The 22,016-nt window shown below is 36.1% G+C and overlaps 1 protein-coding gene across 3 annotated transcripts in view; it reads left to right on the top strand.

Annotated features, from left to right (window-relative positions):
• Positions 1–3,596: 3,596 nt before the first annotated feature.
• The window catches only part of LOC107086899 (neural cell adhesion molecule L1-like protein), an 81,673-nt gene continuing 63,253 nt past the window's right edge, over positions 3,597–22,016 (top strand). For 2 of the 3 annotated variants that reach the window (XM_015378165.1, XM_015378168.1), the window contains exon 1: positions 3,597–3,877. The gene's annotated coding sequence lies outside the window, so the exon portion shown is untranslated. The remainder of the gene's footprint in view (positions 3,878–22,016) is intronic. The other variant, XM_015378167.1, reaches the window with a different exon arrangement.

Raw genomic sequence — 22,016 nt, forward strand, 5'->3', positions numbered from 1 at the left:
CATATATATATATATATATATATATAGACATATATATATATATATATATATATAGACATATATATAGACATTAAGCTATAAGTTTGAATGTAACAGAAAAAACAAGGTTTCTAAATTTGGCATTTCATTTTTGCAAAATTTCATGACCTTAATAAAAGCAGTATTTCTAAGTATTATTATTATATTCCTAATTTTGGGCAAACTGGAAATTAAACCCTAACTCTATTAACATAAAGTTCTAAGTCTTTTGAAGTATAGTAAAAATACTACTGTTATGTGAAACTGCATCCCTGGGGTGTTTAATAATTTCACATGTCACTAGGTGGCATTGTTACACCTCAGGAGGAAAGACTGCCAATAAATCTACATACATTACCATAGCAACAGCATTTTCTCCTCTCATTTTCCCTCTGTGGTTACTTTTTCTGTAAAATAGGGGCAAAACTGCTAAAACTGAATTGTGTGATTTTATTTAAGGTCACATGTTTGTTTTCTTTAATTGGTTAAAATCAAACAGATCACACCTACAGACAGTGAGGGGCCTAGTGCTTCACAGAAAAGAAACTCAGGGCTGGGATAAGAATGAATGAATGTCTGATGATAGGTGAGAATATATGAACTACAGTGATTTATTCTTTCCACAGTAAGATGATTACACCAATCATCACAACTCTGTGTTCACTGCTGCTTTGCTATAATTGGACCGAATGCTCGTTGTAGTGGTCTCCAGTCACATCTGAACTTTAGGTAGGCATGAACAATGCAATAGTTAATTGTATGGTTCATTTTCCTTTTGAAGGAAGTAAATAAAAATTTTAGTAAATGTCTGCTTAGAAAAGAAAAGCAAAAAGAGAGGAGTAAACATTTTACAACCCATGAAATGGCTATTACATTGCATGGCTGGCACAGTGGCGAGCACTGTTGGCTTAAAGGAAGAAGCTCCTGGTTATGACACCTTGTCTAAGTTCTCTCTTCCCAAGCTTGCGTGAGTACTCTTCAGGTACTGCTTAGCCTCCCACAGTCTACAACATGACTCATAGGCTAACTGGGCTCACTAAAATGCCCTTGGGGCCGAGCATGTCCCTGCATAGCTGTTTCCATGTTACCTGGGTGTTCCTAATTTCTCATCCAATGACCACTATAGGTAAAAATGGGTGGATAAGTTACACCTGTAACCAATAAAGTTTTAAATATGATGACTGAATTTCCCTTTACAACCACAAAACGGACCATACTTTATGTGGCTATCATGACCAAAACACAGAACTGTCATAAATGTAAGGTGGAGGGACAAGAAAAGTTTCAAAATGGTAGTGTGCATTTATTTAGCCTTTTTTCACCCTAAATACAATCTAATGCAACCAGTGGGCGTTGGAAAAGCAATAGGTAAGAGTCTATCTTTTTGCAGTCTAACTTCAGTGTAAGGCAGTGAGCGGCTGCATCTCTCTCAAACAGGGGAGGCTCAGTGGTGTTAATCAAATCCAAACATCACACATTGCAATAACAAATGTTGAAACACATAAAACACATCCCTACAACAGGGGAACAGAAACCATGGCAGGAGTTAAGCATAGGATGAGTGTTCTGACTGAATGATCACTTTCCCTCCCGACTCGAGAGGAAAACCTCCTCACTGTCTGGTCACTGTCAGTCAAAAACTCTAAAGTACCGTTTTGTCCATCAGGATTGAGTAGCCGCCTTCACGACCCGCCCCTGCTCCATAGACCCTCTAAGAAGTTGAGCCTCACTGGAAGTGATGTATTTTGGCGTACCTCTACTTTCTCGCTGCTTACCTCAATAGGCAGAGGCACAATCCTCAACAGGGATTTCGCATATAGATGGAAAGGCAGTGTCCTGCTGCTCTAGAGGGGAGGGGAGATTGTGTCCAAGAGCAGAATAAACAGCTGATTAATAAGCAACATTCTCATCAAATCAGGGGCATTTTAGTGCATGTCTAATGCAGTTTAACTAAGTACATTTATGAAGTTTTGGCATAAATATCTATATCTACTGTATCTATCTATATCTATATATATCTATATATATAGATATATATAAATATAGAGATATAGATATATATAGATATATATATATTTTAAAACCAACACAGCAGATAGTTCAGGGATATAAATCAGTTTTCCAAGCTTTGAACATCTTAGCACTGTTCAAACAAGTATAGCAAACACCCCATATATGGCCTTGTACCAAAGCTCACAAGCTGGAAAACAGGTTAATAATCAGAGAAATAAGCAAAGGAAAATTGAAGATATATATCTCAGGTTGGAGAAATGATTCACAGGACAACAATTAGTTGTGTAATTCACAAATCTGGCCTTTTTTCAAACAATGCCAAGATAAAAGCACTTGTTGAAAAGGAGTCAAAGATTTTTGCCAACAATTTGTCATGTAGTGAAGGTAAAAGAAAAATGTGGACTAAGGGTCTTAGGTTAGATATAGTACAATGTAATTTTCGTGTTGGGAAAGCCCCAGACACACTTAATCTACGCAATTCCGAAAAAAACACTGCTGGTTGGAGTGTGATAGGGAAGCTAAGAAACCACGACAATTCTATTAGAAAACCTGATAGGGGATGGGAAAGGAATGGTAACATTGTACCTAAACTAAAAGCTGGAGCTACAGTGGAACAGTTTAGATCAAAGCACAATTAATTGTTCTAGACTTGAATCCCAACAAAAATATGTGGCAAGACTTGCCCACAGAGAATTCTTATCTAATCTGACTGAATCTGAGCTTGTTTCAATTTCTAGGTATATAGGGTTTACCAGAGACACAAAGGTGTTTCCATAAAACATTGACTCACATGATTTGAATTTAATGGAACAGATTAAGGGGTATGTTCATGCTGAATCACAGTGCTTAGATGGAAATGTCACAGCCATCTTTACAGCATGGTTATGTCATCTAGAAACAGACTTGACATGTTTATTATACAAGGTGTGGTATTAAATGCTGATACTTGGCCTCTGTTAGTTTAACCCCATTAGTGCCATAATGACCCAACCCCCTTTAGATCTATTTTTCTTGGTGTTCACTTTAAAGTATGATCCATTCACACATAAAAGCATTTCTTTCTGCTAAAACGTGTGACTCTCAATACTCTTGAGAGGATATGTCAGGTTTCAGTGAGTTAAACACACGAGGCACTTTTTCACTTTTGTTCATCGGAAATGGTTTACTCCGGCTTGTGGAGATGACGCATGTTTGCGTAAATCCAGATGGGTGTGGACTATACTGTAGAGTGCAAACAGAGGCACCTGCTTCTACCTTTATTTAATATGATGCAACATGTAGTAAAGGTATAGTGCCAATTGAAAATAACATGATCATGTGGAAATTCATTTGCATTTAAAGAAAACAGGATGTCATTCTGGTCATCATTAATATCACAGAGATCCATAACCTGCTTGCATTCTTTCCTATAGAGCCACACACAGGTAGCACTTAAGGTAACATAAAAAGGTAAGATGTGCTTGAGGGCACAGGAATGACGCTGCTTGTACGCACAGGTTCGCAGCACAAAAAAAAAAAAAAAAAATATGTTAGCACATTTTACTCGAAGCCAGAACATACCAATCATGATCTGTGACAGGAGGCATTCAGCACACAGAGTCGTTCCTTGTCCTTTGACCTCAGACGCTTCCAAAATAGAGGAACAACCTTGCGGAGGCTTGAGACGACGGGGCAGTTGTTGACAGCGCACTTTTGCCTGTCACTCAGAAGAGGTTATAAAACTCGTGGTAAGGTTTACTAGAGAGTGACGATTGTGAAGTTTTCTATTGCGAAGTGGACTTTTTCTTTTCTAAACATCTCTCCAGAAGCCTCAAGAGCTCATGATTTAAGGTTACTCTTTTAATGGGTGAGTTTACTATTTTCTTATCAATCTTTGAGTCATTTCTGATGCAAAACCTTGACGTTTAGATACGGCATTAAAGAATGCCAAGTCAAAAACATTCAACGATTAGTGTTGCAGTCAAAGGCAGGAATTTGAGATGTAATGTGCAGATTGTGGATTCAGAAATGCAAATCAATACACACACCACTTTGCAGAAGATTATATTTAATTCTGTCCTTAGCTTCCATGGCATTTGCAGTGGAAAATTTTTTCAAAAACGTTTTAAAGAGCATTAGTTATTGAATTTAGCATAAGTTAAATGAGCTGGGGCACAACAGCCAAAGCTGCTTAGGGCTCGGTGCTGGACTTCATGGGGACTACAAGAGAGACTGATTTCACATAATCAGTTTAAAAATTCACTAGTTGCACATACCTTGCAAAACATTGAGTCATGTTAAAAGATTTACAATTTAAAGCAAACTTAACCAATTTTCTGAAGGTGTCTGAGCTTGGGCACTTTTAAGATCATGCATGACTCACTGTGACCAATTTGTAAAAAAAAAAAAAAAAAGATAAATATAAAATACCAAAGCCATTTTAGTAATATGACAAAATGAATATCTTTGAATAATTTGACATTGAACAAAAAACGGGATTTATTTTTATGCACTTCACATTGGTTTTGCAAACATTTCTAAACTCCATAAGTGTAGAGGTTTATGCAAACTAATCAAAACTGTATCAAGAGCTGATTAAAACGCTAAAAAAACAGGACCGAGAATTGTTGAGAATTCATTATCAAAAATGAACAGACTGATCAAGTTATTTGATAAGCCACTCTTTTATTGATGTGAAAAAAAAATGTATAAATTTTTTTAGCATATTTTTTTTGTCTCAGATTGTTAAATGTTTCAGATCAAACAGAAATTCTCCACCACCTGGTTTGGTTTGAAAAAGCAATTACACCCTAAACCTTTCAGCTGGTTGTGCCCCTCCTGACATCAAGTCTAGGCAATAAATTTAAAGGAGTTTTTGCGCAGATTTGAAGGCCTTTTGAGATACTCTTTTCAAATTTGTTTTTCATTCCGCCACACCGAAAGATGTCGTAGCATGGACAACCTGTTTAAGGTCAAGCAACGGTATCTCGAATGGATTTATGTCCAGATATGAACTAGTCCACTCCAAAACTTTTTTTTTTTTTTGAGTGCGCTTAAGGTCACAAATTAATGACTGGACATTCAGGACTTTCCTCCAGAGAAAAATTTTTTGTCTTTCCTTTATTAAGCCTCTTACGTCCTCAAGCTGTAAAACTCCCACATCCCTCACCGTTTGGTGGTTATTTTGATATCTATTTGTGAAATGCTGTTCAGACATATAAAGAGGCGCATCTTCAGATATATTTTATATATTCCTCTTGATTCCACAAGATATTCTCCTCAGATGGGGCTCTTTGAAATATTTTTTGCTAAATTTGAGATAGCCCCTTTGGGGTCTTTTAATTAAATGTAACTATTGCCAAACTTCTCTTATTGTGAAATTCTAAACACAGACATCTAAATATTAAGGTCTTCATCGGTTTAGATGTTATTCTTTATGTTTTGGCCTTCCGTGTTTTTCCATGTTCTTGGGCAGAGTTGGTTTAGATAGTCACTCTTCCCTTACTAATAAAGTTATTCTTTGAAAAACATATTTTTATTATTTATGTAATTATAATGTATGATTTTTTACTTTCTACCATGACCAAGATCTTAACCCCTCTAGATCCTGAACTATGTTTAATTGGGCATTATGTTAAAATGGAACCTCTGAACAAATACCAATCTATATTTTTTGGAATAGCTCTTGCAGTGGCTAGAAAATGTATTGCCCTTACATGGAAGTCCGATTACCCTGCCTTTATCCAAATGGTACATAGAAATGAACAGTTTTGTGCAGTTAGAGAAAAATAACATACAGCCTCAGGAAATCATAGAAAACTTTTCTAAAAATCTGGAAACCTTATTTGGACCATGTAGGTGTAAATGTGTAAGCTAACTGGACTTACATTTTTTGCATTTTTGTTTTTGAGCGAGCAAGGGAGGGGATGGAGGCTCTAGTATTTGTATATGTGCATTTGTTTGAGTTTTTGCATGAAAATTAAAAATGAAAATAAAATATTAATATATAAAATATTAGATTTTTTGGTTTTTCGCATTCAGATGCAAATCATGAAAAACATACATGTATTTAGTTATTATTCAATGGCTTTGACTATAAACAGAGAGATGTAAGTTTACTGTAAACATTTAGTTTGTCTAATCCAAACCATTTTTAATAACAGAGTCAAACACAAAAAGCATCTCGCATTTACAGTACCTACAGTATGCTTTCACTTAAAGTTTTACTACTGAAAGTCGGACTTCATGGGAGTACCACTTTACTGCTCCGTCACTTTGGGAGTGAACGGGAGTGCTGGTGGTTTAGGTAAAAAAAATATTGGGTCAGGCTGTTCAGCTGACGCTTTGATCAAAATAGGTCGAGTCTCTTACTGTGGGTGACCCAGCTTAACTCAAATGTGATAATTGCAGGGAATCTTGCCCCCCTGCTGTGATGTTTAGTTTGAGCTTTCAGCAGATTAATAGAGAGGATAGCAGGCTGTCACATGAGATCAGGATAAACCCTGATACGCATCCTGTGCTGGGTTCGTTGGGAGATCCCTTTCACATTCCACAGGCAGGGTCATGTTGTGTCAGAGTAAAGAAAGAAAATTGTGCAAAGAGGGTGCAAAACTAAAACATTTTTAGTGAAGTGATTGAAAAGTTGGACAGTGTACTGTGAACTTACTACTTTAACCCAAAAACTACAATCAGGTATAAATCTTATGTTTCATTAAATTAATATATTGCATATTCACTTAGCCATCATTTTTTTCTCTTTATCTTATTCCATAACAGAGGTTATGGATTAAGATAAAGAATTATGATTTGAAAATACATTTTCAAGTTGCAGTATTTAAAAATTGATTAATAAATAAAATTCTTGATTCTTTGATATTTCAGTTTAAAATACACAATTACTTTTCATTTTTTCTAATGATATAATTCAAATGTGAAGTAGCTGTTTTTCTTTTCAGATAAGTAAAGATGGAGGTGTTGTTAAACTATTGGGGAAATGTTGGCTCTGCTTCAGACTTCCTTAGATCTCAATTAAAGCAAGCATGTGTTGAATGTGCTGCAGGTTGTCCTTTCATGAAGGCGTGATGGCACATCTTTAGGGTTCAGAAGGTGTTTTTGATTTCACATATCATGGCTGCTTTGGAAGCAAAGATTGGAACAGTTCACTTTATGGCCATTATGCACTGCTTGATCAGTATAATGAAAAAAGCTCCTTAATCACATGAATCTAAAGCTCTACAAAATATATAGATGGGGTATCTGCAAAGATCATTTATATTCAGGATTTTCTGGACTTTCATATTTCACTACAATGTAGCCGTGCTCTTTGGCTGTTGTCCCTACCTTCTCTGCCTCTGCAATTTTTAAAAATACTTTTGAAACTTGTGGTATTCAAATAATTTGCAGTCCTGTCATAACCAAGGCTGTATAAGTTACAGCTGTTTAAGTGGGAGCAAAATGTTTTAACAAAAATACGGTGGAAAAAGACAGTCCAATATGTTTGATTTATTTGCTCTGTTTCACTGTAGCAACTTGGTGCAAAATTGTTGGAATGGGAATTTATTTAGAGATCATGAAACTGAATTACATTATTCTATGCTAATAAAAAAAACAGAGTTTTGTTTTGCCAGTGCTGCTTACAGATTATAAACCATAAACCATTTGCTCTCTAGGGAGAGCTTTGCTAGACATTCTGACAGCTCACTTTTTTCAAAATAAATGACCAAAGAATATCCACATGGAAATGTCAAAGTAGTAATTACCAGATAACACACTGAAGATGCTTGCAGTTTTTCCAAATGTTATAGCTTTACTTGGATCATAAAGCCCTGGGAATTACTCAAACAGTTGGGGTTTTGCCTGTTCAAAGTAAATCCTTTTATTTTATTTATTTATTATTATTATTTTTTTTTTTTAGAAAAACCCATATATTCAGGTTGTTTCAAGTGCACACTAATGCAGAGCTGAGTCTTTTGGAACCTGTATTTTCTGTTTCATTACAAGGAGAGAAACGATGAAAAGGAAATCAGAATGTCAGAAGGTGGATTTTGTGAGTGCACCTATCTGGATCAAAAGGATGAACTTTAACTGATTGAATTCACACACGGAGTCAAAACAGTTTTAAAAAAACTGTCTAAGGGGCCATTACACATAGATTTAACCAGTTTCAAGATCACTAGTGTTTTATTCTTTTCATGACAAACTGTCAAGTATACAGATATCAGGCTATTGAACTATCAAAGGTTATTTATATGTGTATCTTCTTTGGAATATTGGAGGAATGATGTAATTGTTATAAATCTTACAGCAAGAAAAGTGATTTAAAGAGAATCTTGCCATGAGCCAAGAAAAAAAAGATGTTGCTAAACAAAATATGGAGACAGGTACAGACTGTCTGTACAAGGTAATCCTAGGGTCAAAAGCTTTTTGGCATTTGGGGGCAATACACAGACATAAAAGTCACTTCATTATATTTGATTCCTTTTTATTTGTATTATACGGGTATAGGTTTTATTGATTTTTTAAGTTAGTATTTTTCATTTTAAATTGGTTAAAAATAGAGGTTAGATAATGTTTCTAAGCATTTGCTTTTGCTCAAACCTGTTAAAGTGCTGAAATTAAAGTTAACTCTTTGTATTACTAAACTGACTGTCTTGCATGTTGGTGGTAGTATCATGCCTTATAGAGGAACCTTTACCAGGGGGACTTGAAACATGGATTAAATACAGTATAAGGCTGGTTATGTTCCATGTCCACTTCATCATCCTTTGTAAAATAATCAGTCAAGCTGTTGCACCACAGATCTGCTGGAAATTATCACTAGAATGGAGCTGACTCTTTTGGAACCTGACTAGAATGGGTGCTTTTTTGACAGAACAGGGAATGCATCATTGATGGGTCTACTTAAATGAGGGGTGATAATGAAAGGCTTAAAATATGTCCACTATCATGTCAATTCACCAGCTAGTCAATATTTTTTGCTAAGGTGTTCAAACAATAATAGAAAAATTTCTTTGGAATAGAATGAAAGACATTTTAAAAATTTAAGTCTCCAGGCTACAGCGTTACATAGACACAGAACTGTAGCACTCGAAACACTATTACCTTCTGATCAGGGCCCCTTTTTGCAAACTCACAGGTGATGCCACAAAATATATAAGAATATATATATATTTAAAATGTCTTTCCTATGTGTATACTTATTCACTGATTTTAACATTTATTAAGAATAATACCTAACATGGTATCAAAATGACCATAGTCAGACTAAACAGCAAAGTTTTCAACAAACTTTTGATGATAGAAACAGCACATTTTTGTCTGTATATAAAAAAAATTCTGAGGATCTCTCAGCTCCCAGGGAGCCATGTGCCCCTACTTTGTAAACACTCAGACTTACTTAAATGATTGCATCTAAAAGTAAACTATCAAAGTTTACACTTTAACAGTGTAAGTTTGCACTGCAATAGTGTAAAACTGTACACTATTAAAGTTCTCTGTCAAAGATTTTATTTTGAGCATATTTATGTATATGCTTACAGAGAACATATTTAATCAGAGGTAATTATACATTATTATACATTTTAAAAATTTGTGGAGCTTGTAAATACGTGTTTCCACATTTAAGCGTGGGAAAAAAAAGTCAATAACATGGAAAAACACTCATGCTATCTCAGTAAATCATCTTGGGTTAGTTTTCCAGTGATCCTACAACTACAGACAGGTAGAGGAAGCATATGTTGCGACATGCTAGGCATGTTTTCTCCACTGCGGTTCTCTGCCTGTTAAAGACATTTTGAGCTTACTGCCCCTCAGCAACTTATGTAATTGTATAATTGGTGCATGCTGCTGCAATGCTCTGTTAAACCCTAAATTTGAAGGGATGAAGAGCTAACAAATACACCCCCTCAATCCCATTGCATAGTGAACATTCCATTATCATTTTGAAAAACACATGTTCACAGACATTTTTTATTTTATTTATTACAACTGATGGAAGTACATCTCCTAATATAATAAATGTGTTGTGACAGAATGGAGTATATTTAGCTGCTGTCAGCATCTGAACAGCTCATTGTTATCCATTAAGATCAGCTCTTGCGGTGTAAGAGCCTTACCATGCAGGGGGTGAGTCTTTCAGCCACTTAATCAGTGCTGCGCTGGAAAGAGCAAAACTCCATAATAGTCACTTATACTCATGAAACCTGTGGTATCAACATGAAAAACAACTGCATGGAGTATCAGAGCATAGCCTAAAAATGAAATCTAATGGCAAAGAAAGTTGATTGGGTAACAATTTTGGTTTGGAAAGCTCTTATGTACTGTAATTTAAGAATTTTCATGCGATGCATTCATTTGATTTTAGTTTTAAAAAATTGTTTATGTAGCCTACACAGTTGGAAAAAATTCTAATTAGAAAAAGACAGAAAAAAAGAGTCAAATAAGAAGACACAAAATCAAAGAAAGCAGTTGGCTTCCTTGTACAGACTCCCTCATTATTGCCTGGCTGGGAAGTGCAAAATTTGAACACATACAGAGGTCTAAACCCCAGCAAATTTGCCAATATGCATGTTTTAACTGTAATGTCCCTCACAAATCACAGCACATTATGTGCTTGTTAAATTGAATGCAGGGGAGCTTTTAAGTGGATGGCAAAGGCTCCAAATTATCTTTCACTCCCTGCAGAGAAGAAGCAGTAAGTGTTTGCTTTTCTCTGTGAAAGCGCAATAATCACACATTTTACATATCAGTGGTTTAGTAGTAAGCCTTCATGTGGATTAGCTTTTTAAATGCTCTTTAGGATGGTAATCTGACAGTACTGCTTACATGAATAAATGTAACAGTCTTTGTGATGAGCAATCTGTTCTTAAAAATGAATGTGATAACTGTCAGACACATCATACCTATTTTGTCTTATTTGAATTATGTCACAAGGACATAGGATTTTGTTTTCTTTTATGTTTTGGACCCAGTAAGCAGATGTACTCTATCTATTGTGTTTTTCAATAAATCATTGGGCTAATTTCCCCCTTGATAGCTGTCAAATACCAAAAAATACAAACGATCCCACAGGTATTGGATTCATCCACTATGTATTTAGATGCCAATTGTGACTTTTAATAAACATTAGAATAAAGACTAGGGATATTTTGTGCCATCTTATTCTAAGTTAGTTAAATAAAAGACTTATTTTGGCAGTGATTGTATGTATAACCCTTAGAAACTAACCTGTACAGTAATATTTTACAAATCACAAAGAGTGTGCTTTTAGAATAAGGCTAGGTTAGCTGCCTTGTCCTGACCACCCCCCTACTAACCTAAAATTGGTATAGTTCTACTGGTTTCAGGTGTTTTTGGGAAAGTTTTTACATTGTGCCCTGCAGAAGATATAACATACAGTCAGGTTAAATGGGCATGACTTGTGGTCCAAACTCCAACTCCCTACCTATAGAGATTGACCAAAACATTTGCTGGCTGATATTTTTGACTGATATCAGTGTTTGTTTTTTTTTCTTGTATCACTTGATACAGTATGTGCACATTTCAGCAGATTCATTAGTGCATTCTGCAGCAATACCTTGAGATCAGGTGAAAGACATGCATTGATGCTCCATCCAACTGCTGTCCTTTGCTAATGTTTTATTTGGTTTGTGAATGAATTGTCCATTTTTTGTTAAAACTGAAACTTGTAGCTGTAACATTTGTTATCAGTGGGCCATTTTTGTTTTGTAAATCGAGAAATAAGAAGCTATACTGATCATTAGAATCAGCCCTAAGGTATCATAATATTTTAGGGGATGTCAAAATAATAAGTATCAACATTGGCCTCAAAAAGACTAAATTTAACATCTAACACATCAAACCACTACCTCACCGTTGTTCATCACCTACTACACTTAACGTTAAAGTAAATCCACCTGTATATAAGCCATCTGGATTGTACATATGTCACCTCAAACCTCTGTGCTACTACCTTGTATTATTTTTTTTTATCTTTTTATTTTTTATTTCTTAATTTAATTTAATTTTGTTTATCATTGTGTGCAATACATGTACACTTGCACCGTAATCCTTATTTATCTGGATATACTGTATATACCTGGATATAATGTATATATATATATATATATATATATATATATATATATAGTCTATTCTTCTTAATGCACCTTTTTCCTCCTTGTTTGCACCTTCTTTAATTACTATGCCAATATGTGACGAGTGGATTTCTCCGCTGTGAAATCAGTAAAGCTCATCTAATCTAATCTAATCTAATCTTGTTTTTACTTGTCAGTGTGCTTGAGATTATTATGTTGCAAAATGGACAATCAATTTTTCTCGTTGAATATTTTTATATTTGGCTGTGGTCATCTCAATCTCTTTCCACACCAGCCAGTAAAAGATCCTCATTTACTATGCTGCCACTACTTTGCTTTATTGTATTAATAGAATTATTGATGGGGATGATTAGTGTTTGAGGGTTTTTTTCAGAAAAGGCCCTTGGCAAAAACTAAAATTTTTGTTTCATCTGAACAGATCATTTTGTATCCTCTTAGTTACTACCAAGGTTCTTTTTGTGTGGAATCGCCTTTGTCAGTCTACCCCAAAAGAATGGTGGTTGGTGGCATGCAAGAGAGATGATTAATCTTCTGGTTGTCTCTACAAGACATCACAAGAGCTTTGCAATACTGACAACTGGGTTCTTTGTCACTGTGTGACAAGTCTCAATTTTTTAGATCATTCTTTAGGGGAGGGTTTGGGTCACGTTTAGAGGGGTGTCGTGACGGTAGTATTTAGGCTTTTAGTCATGTTTTGTTGGGTTATTTCTCAGAGTCCCCTGTGGTGTTTGCATAGTTCTTTGTTTAAAGCTGTTCTGTTTTACTTTGATTAGACCCCAAATTTGCTCACTTTAAAAACATGCCATTAGTATTTAGGATCCCTCTTTGAATTTTAGTTGTATTGCTTAATATGCACACTTCATGTGATCTTCATGTGTGAGGGATTTAAAAGCTCGAGTTGTGAATTAAATAGAGATAATCAAATAATAATTTAGAGGAGTGGCGGCCTGACATTTTGAATTGAAAAAGCTTCCTGGATGGGAAGCGAAACATCTTCAAACTTGGAAAAAAACTCCAGTGGATTTTTTTTTAACCTTTATGAAAAAAATATAAGACACTTCTTTATCGTCTTTCTTTCAGCTTAGAATATTATCTTAAAAAGATGTCCAGTATTTCTCTTAAAACATCCTTCCCACTCATGTCATGATTGCACAGAAGATGACCATGAAAGAGAATCTAACGCTCAGATGTGTGTATTTGCCTGGAGAATTTATTGCTGCACTCTGAGGACACTCAGTCAACATTTGGAATGCCTGGGAGATACTGTATTTACTTCAGGCTGCAGGCACTGACACACAGGAACCCACAACTGTTCAACACCATGTTTTAAAATAAAGGCGCCACTGTCAGAAAAACGATTGCCCCAAATTTCATCTGCCTTTTAAAACATGTGTTGACAGATTTGTCATCTTCTGTGTATAATCCTGGAGAGGAGACTGAGGATTTTACACAAAGGCAGACTTTCCAGTAAACAGTACCAGTATAGATACCAGGAACATGGGTTACCATGAAGTCTGGCCTTTCCAGTTTTTCCTAACTTTAAAGAGCAAAGGTCGTTACCACTCTCGTCAACAAATGTTGACGAGAGATGCAGAAGGCTCAAAAAACCAAATTCCCTGAATCCCCTCTAACTTGGATAATGCATTTCAACTGTGGTCACTTATGCTTATGCCCCCCCCCCCCCGCCCCTCTGATTGTGCAGATACTTTTAAGCAGGTCTGATGGACAATAGTCTGCATTCCTCATGCTGAGTGAAGAGTATGTTTTTTTTTGGCTCATAAAATGCTTCCCCCTCCCCAGAATATTTTGTACAGTGCCCTCACTGTTAAGCCTTAGGACAAAGGCTCACATTGAGCCAAAAATACAAAAAAAGAGTTGCGAAATCTGTGATCTATCACCTTGGTGATGGTGACAACATGTCCCTTTTACTTAGGCATAAAAGTAAACATCCTCTCTATGTGTGGGAGCCTCTGCTATTTAATCACTGAGTAATTCAAAATTTATTTTGGTTTGTCACACAATCAAAAGTCATTCAAGAGGTTTGATGAAATGTCATGATAGATTTCTTTGTTGAAGATAAAGATGCTATTATGATACATAGTTGAGTTCTTCATGTCCCTGCTTGCTGGGATTTGCTGTTCTCTTCCCAGAGCTGATAAGGAACACAACTCGGCTCCTACATCAATAAGGTTTCTGCCCTGATATGGTCAATTTCTAAAGTAGAGGGCTCTTCAAAAATATGAATACCTCTAGATATTCTTCTCTCATTGCCATTCTACAAGTACTAACCTTAATGATTCACACAGAGTAGCACAGTAGTTGTAGTAAATTACGACAACGTAAGAAAAACAGGACATGAATTTTAACTAAAAATAATAAAAAACTGTGGCCTGCCTTTGTTTTCAATAACTTCTTTATAGGCATCTAGGTTTGTTAGAAAACATTGGTGAACAGACAAAACCTGAAAAATCAAAAAGCTATTTGATAAGGTGGAGCTATTGGGTAGAAAAGGTTCACGTAGACATCTATGTATGTGGAAAAGCTGTGTTACAATAAAACAAGTAAAGCACTACTCTGGGTCAACTGTGTCTCTCATATCACATTGACAAAAAAGGCAGTTAACCTAACACGTTGTCAGAAGAAAGAACATGAAGATGAATGAACAGGACGCTTTAAAGCTGTTATGACCCAGTTAGCAGCGCCAGACCGGTTACACTTCAGCAAAGTTCAATGCTATGGAATAGCATCTAGGCTTGATAAATACTAGGAGTTTCTAGCTTTAGCCTCAGGTATGCAGCTAGTTATGAGGTGGTGGATATTTTAAAAACCTTGTCGTTGACTGAGGCCCAAAAAAGTCCCATAATGCACTTAAAGATTTCATGTTGAGAATGTTATTTTCAAAACAGGCACACACAAACCAGAGGTGCCAGGAGCCTGGTGAGAGTGTGGAGTCCTTCATCACTCATCACAGTTGTGCACAGATCAACAGAAAACTGCGAGTTGAGTGTGTTAAGGGACGAGTTCATACACGATCATTTAGTGGTGGGAATATGACACGCTAAACTGTCATAGGGCTTACAGCTATCTGTCAATTTAATCGTATGTCTCTGTATAGTGGTAGCAAAAGCTATGACTATACAGAGACAGAGCAAAACAACAAAATGACAACAGCCAGTCCTCAGAGTGGTTGAAAAACAAAGCAAGAAAATACAGAAAAAGATAACAAAGCAGGTAAAAAAGCTAAGGGATAAACCTTTTTTCCTTGCGCAACTGCTGTGCAGACAACCTCATGTCCCTCTTCCATAGCATCTTGCTACTATGCTGCAATGGTGCCCAAACATCACAAGATTCACAACTAATCAAAGACAGTCAAAGAAGCACTTACAAAGGTACTATAACTGTCGTCTGGGGCCAGTCCACTAACAATCCTGCAACCTTTTTAAAAATGTACAGCTTTCCAAAGAGAAAGAAGGGACTGTTTTATACCAAGAAGCTACACTTAGTTCTTACATCATCAACACAGACAAGGGACATATCAGACAAAATCACAAGCAGGTCAGGCAACTGTAGACACAACAAGTATGGTAGTAGAGCCATTAACAGTTCTCCAGTCAGTTCTAGTAACCCCCGTTTCCTGTCCACCCAGATAGTTAGACCTTTACGGGGATTGTTCTTCAAGTTAAAAAAATATATTTTACTTTTGTGCTGAAAAAAGAGGGAGGAACCAGCCCAGGTTTCTTATGTCTTATCTAAAATAAATATTACCACCGAAATAGTCAGGCTTAATGGAGAAGAGGCAAGATGAACACTGTTGTTAAAAAGGGAGATCCAAAACTCCTAAACCCGGTTAGCTAACCATGTGGAGGGAACAGCAAACATTGGTAGGAACGTCGCTCTTTTCTCATGAGATTCAACAGAAAAAAGTCAGAAAAATAAAAAGTCTTTCCAAACTTGTAAAGATGTGAAGTTGGTAAATTCACCTCTACTTTACAGGGATCGTGTGGTTGGTGAGATAATGCTGTTTAGTATCTGTGGATCTTTTTTGATGAAATGTCAAATATTTTGCAGGAAATAAGAAGAAATAAGAGGAAGGATCTGTAAGGGCATGGAGTAATTTTACTTATAAAGATTTGGGGAATTATATCAGAACACATGGCATCAGAAAATCTTGGTTCCATAGAAATGATCTAGACAGGGATTCCCAAGTCTAGTCTTCAAGAACTATCAACCTGCAACCTTTGAATACACCCCATTCCAACAACATGAATATAATAACCAAATTATCTCATCAGTGTGTCATTCAGCTACCAAAATCAAATCTAGGCTACTATTAAGGATGGATAAATCAAAAAGCTGTAGGATGGTAGCTTTTCAGGACAATTTCATATGAAAAAATTAAGGCAGAGATGGCTCACAGAGACAAAATAATTTTTTTTTCATTAGCTATGAGGGGCCTATATGGCAGTGTGAATAAATGCTAAAATCCTCACAGATAAATTGTGCTAAGAAAATATTAATAATGCCGCTGTAACACAACCACCAACAGAATATCTTAATACAAAGCAAGGTGGATTTGTACTCTGATGTTATTACTACATACTCTGACTATAAAGAATAGCCACGAATCAAGACTTTCAAGAGCCTTTGTGAATCGTAGTCTAGATTTTAGATTACTAGCTGACAGGAATAACACTTGGTTGAAGTTCTGCTGCTCTATACCCTTCTGATTTCAGAGTTAATATGTTTTATCTTTACAGGTGATGTACCACAAACCTTGGTTTCATCAATTTTATTTATTTAGGCTACTGATATGATCTCCAAACAACCGGCCTATCTAACATCAAAAGGCATTATTCTTCTTGATCAGCACCTAAAACTGTGCCAAATTAAAATATATTTAAACCTCTTTTCTTATGTATAAACTCATCATCAGGTCATCATCACCATGTCTAAATGACTGGAGCCCTTGATTTGTTGCCATCTAATTGACAGATTTATAACTTGTGTTTAAAAGAAATTTAACAGTGAACCTAATACTATGGTTGATTATTGTGGATTTAGTTTTGTTACAACTGTAGAGATTACTGTCTTGACCACACACAGGATAATGAGAGGACTAACCGCAGCAAACCCATATTATCCAATGGGTATTTCATCTTTTCTCCTTGTGTTAAGACCTTCTACTGCCTTTTTGTAGCTTATTGAGAGCACACATGCCAGCATAAACTTTCTTGCAACATGGAGAGAGTCTCATCGAATATTTTAGCCTGTGGACATGAAAGCTCAGCTTGTTCAGATGAAATGTCAATCATTTCTGACGCCACTGGCGATACTTTGAAATTACTCTTTTGGGGATGTTTCTGTTTAACTGAACTTTGAAACAAATATTTGAAAGTGCAGTTTTTTGGCTTATTTGAAAAAAAAAAATGGTACAACACCATTGAATATTAAAAGAACATATTTTAAGTCTTGGGGTTATTTAGGCTGGATTTTCAGGAGTGATGTTAACAGAATTTTTATTTAGGAAAATGATGATCATTACATTGCTTTGTCGTCACAATTCCATTATCTCAATCTTGCAATGTCTGTGTTGACTTTTGTATTATATTAAGTGTACAGTAGTCACTGTGTTTGAAATATTATAAAACACTTTTCATCAACAAAAAAGCCCAAAAGAAATCAATAAATACGTCTCCACTATTTAAGGTTAAGTTTCTTTAAAAAATGTTAGAATTGGGGATAATGCTGTAAGTATTTCTATTTCATGCAATGGAATTCATAATCTGGTTCTAAATCAAGCAAGAGCATAATGGGTCTTTTAAACAGATGCAAGGACCACACTGCTGTGCTCTAAAACCCATTGTTTTCAGGAAAGTTTTTGTGCACCCACAACCTCTTCCTCTTTTCTGATCTTTCTCTTACTTGCAAGGCCTTGATTAGCACTTGCTTCTTAGCATGTTGCACGTAGGCTGCATATATACTGCTCACAACGAAAGAAAGACTAGACCCACCAACTCTGCCAACAAAGCTTTGACCAACAACTGCAGAGCAAATGCCCTGAACCCAGTGGCCAGTGGAGTGCAAATTGTTTCTTATCTGAAATGAGAAGAGGAGAGAGAAGAAAGCAAATATGGTAACTATGGTGAGAGCAGATGAGCTACAACTACTGGCTACATGAGCGCACCTGAGAGATGAACATTAAACGTGTGCATGTGCAGCAAAGATCATGCACAATAGTGTTGGGTGAGCACATCACAAAGAATGGCATCTGTGACTATCAGATAAGGTGATCCAACTGAAACTCACAGCAAAAAGAGGATTTAATGTATCGGACTCAGTTTGTTGTAAGTAATCACTTGATGTGTGCATAATGTCTGGATGTCCTGATGAGGTTTTCCAAGCAAAAGCAAATATAATAAAATTTGCTCAGTTGAGAGACTTGTGACCAACATGTAATGACAAACATCAAACGGTGTGAGAAGAAGTGATTTCTGGTGTCATGTGCGAAACAGCAGCATGGTGAAGTTAAATTTGGATTTGTAGATTCGTGATTAGGACAACCTTGCCTATTCTGCAGGACATCCTGAAACCTGGCTGACCTGTTTTGGATTAAATCCAGCAAAATAATGATATAGCCAGGTGCTCGCTTAACTAGATGGGCAAGCAGTGGACAACTCAGAACACCGGATATCGTCCAAAGCACTTGGAGCAAGAGTAGGTCCTACATGGTGGAGACAGCAAAAAGAGAGTTTTACAGAAGGAACAGGCCCCACCCACTGGTCACCCCCAACCACTCCACATCAGACAAAAAGAATTATGATATGACTTCTCAAGCTGTGGATATGGACATTGGGCTAATCATGGACATGAACTGTGGTTCACAGTAATTCGCTCTGGCAGAGTCAGTAAACCAGCAAGTACTGTAGACTAAGCTATGCCCGAGCTTGTTTAACATTTTTCTTTTGTTCAGTGTTTAGGGAATTTGTTAAAACATATTAGATGTTGATGATTGCTTTAAGGAGGCGCAATGTATCTGACTCAGTTTGTGGTATATGGTCTCTTTGAGAGATGCATGCATAAGGCATTGATGTCATAATGTCAGAGGGGTTGAGTAACCGGATGCCTCTTTTGTCCTATAAAGTATTAACAAACATTAAAAATATCACCCATTATATCTTAAATATATCTTCATTTCATATGTTCTGGCCAAAATCTCACAGTTGCATCATGCTAAGATGTACTTTTCAAATTAATTTGTCATTACAGTTATAAGCCTCCTGCGCCATTTCACAATTGTTTTAGAATTGAATCTACTTGTTCCACGTGCATATTTTGTTAGTGGACTGACGAGGAACATTTTCATATCCTAATGTCCTAATAGTGCTTCATTTGTCATCCTTTTTCACCCTTAGACAATAGGGGATTTTTTTTTCAGTAAATAAAAAGATAACAAAATACAGATCTTTGAAGAACTTAATAATTTTTTTTTTTATTCTCCAGCGGTACATTTGTGTGAGAAGGTACTGTACTTGGAAATTGCTACAGGGCATATTGCATCTCTGGCTTACCGAAAATGGGCTGTACCTGATACTTGGCTTTGAATATAAGACAAACCACATTGTTAAGCATTCTTTCTTTTTCTCTTGTGCCAAAGTATTTATTAACATAATTAGGCTTTTTAACTTTTTTATGAGGCACAACTGTTGACTTGAAATTTTCAATTGAGTCATCTCCTCAGAGGCCAATTCTCTCTCAAAACATTTTGTCCCCGTTTGTACACCAGCATTTTAAATTACAAATTCAAGGCCTGAATACACCAAACACAATTTAGCAGGCGATTTGACAGGAAAATGGGATCTTATGAAGCTGTGCCACTTAGAGCTCATTGAAAATGGATGAGGCTTGTCAGACCGCACAGATAGACCCCTGTCTTTTTTGGTTTGGACCTATGCAATATGGCAGCAATATCATAAGTCAGACAGGAGGAGACATGGTGACAAACAAAAACACATCTATTTTAGAGAAAAAACAAAGTAAAATCTCTGAATTGAAAGGTAAAACAGTCATAATGGATATAGACAAATAGAACTATATATATTATTATTATTATTTTTTTTCAATTAGGCACTTTGTGAACCCCCAAAAGAACAAAATATCTAATTTATAGGTACCAACTACAAATAACAGAGCTTAAATTAGTCTAGTGCTATTTGTGAGAAGTGATTATTGAGGAGACTTTTACTGGATACTCAATAAAATATTCAGCTAAGTATTCTTTTAATTGAAAGTTTCATTGAAATGTAATTACTGCCCAGGGACCTGTTGTAAAGGAAAAATCAAAAGTAGTAACTCACAATGTCTTCACCTTGGCTCTCGCATTTGTGAGGTATTTTTAAAACTTTATTAGTCTACAAAGGCGTCTCCAGTATTTCACATGATTATAAAAAAGAAGGAAAACATTTTAAAAATGTGATAAATTCCTGGAAATACTAGTTTTTAGAAGGCATCAGCTGTTCTAAGAAAACATCCTCATGGCTGGTTCCCTCTCTGCAATTATAAATCACATAATTACAAACTGACCAAACAACATGAGAACAAATGAAACCATGGGCTTTATCAAAGAGTTTAGTTCAGGTTATTTTATTAAAAATTACTACTTACCAGCTTTTGCAAACTTTGTTAATATTATGGCCTGAACAAATAGCTTTTTTGAGGCACAAAAAAAAAAAAGTTGATCACTTAACAAACTCCATCTAAATCCACTTCAGACTTTCAAAATGATTCCATAAAGTAATCAGTAGCTTCAGACTCGAATGAAGTGTTTCTCTTTTTTTAGCTTTTCTGACATGTGATGGACATTAGGTCAGACTTCTGGAAAGAGTGACGAGGTCCTGTCACAGCTCCAGCATTTGATGGGAGGCAGCTGTATAAGACTTTTTGTCTGTGGATTATTTCTGTGCTCTTGACCATGGAGAATGGACTTACAGTAACCCTGAATAACACTCTTTCTAACTCCAAAACTGCAAGGGACTTATTCCCATGGTGATTTACTTTGTTGTTGTTGTAACCTTTGTCTCTAGAAAGATTTTGTTCTTTTTGATACAGAGACAATTTTTTATATTGACTCTAAAAACTCTACATTTCAGTTTCTTTTTTCCTATTAAGATACATGACAAAAAAAGACTGCAGGGCAGCAGATGAAATGTGCGTGAGTGAAATACCCAACCTTAGACTGAGGAATCTTTGGTTGTCATAGCATGCTTTTGTGTTCGCGTGCAAAGCTAGCTCCCATTTAGGAGGCATCCCTCCACTTGTCACTCCACTAATCACAGTGTTCCAGCACAGGAAGCATTTAAACCCAGACTTTGTGATCGCTGATGAACCACACAAATACAAAGCTACACACACCTTAAGCACACTGTAAAAAGAAGGCCTATTCATTCTGAACAATACCAGAGTGATTTTGCATTAAAGTTAGCAGGGATGATTAGAAAATGTGCTTTTTAAATTTGGTTGCTAGAGGATAAAGAAAGAGGGTAAATCTAAGCAGCATGTCAAAAATGACGAGTACGAAGCACAATGAGGAGAAAGAAAGCTTAGAAATAAGCATTTGTCATGTTTTACATGCCTTTATGTAATATATATATTTTTTGAAGTGTGTTTATGTTGTGTAATATGAGCTACATACACGCTGGTTTCAAACCTGCCTTTCCTGTAAACAATGACAATATATAGTGCTACTGTTCCTTCTCATTACACTGGAAGCACAGGTTTGTAAAGCTTGTCTTTGATCTGTCAGAGAGCTGTTTGGGTAAATTCCAGGTGTGTGCAGTAAGCACTTTCCTAAGAGCATAGGGAGCTGGAATACAAATAAGCTGCATGTTAGGCCAC

The sequence above is a fragment of the Cyprinodon variegatus genome, unplaced genomic scaffold (assembly GCF_000732505.1).
Source record: "Cyprinodon variegatus isolate N-32 unplaced genomic scaffold, C_variegatus-1.0 Scaffold165, whole genome shotgun sequence".
In the NCBI taxonomy this organism is placed as follows: domain Eukaryota; kingdom Metazoa; phylum Chordata; class Actinopteri; order Cyprinodontiformes; family Cyprinodontidae; genus Cyprinodon; species Cyprinodon variegatus.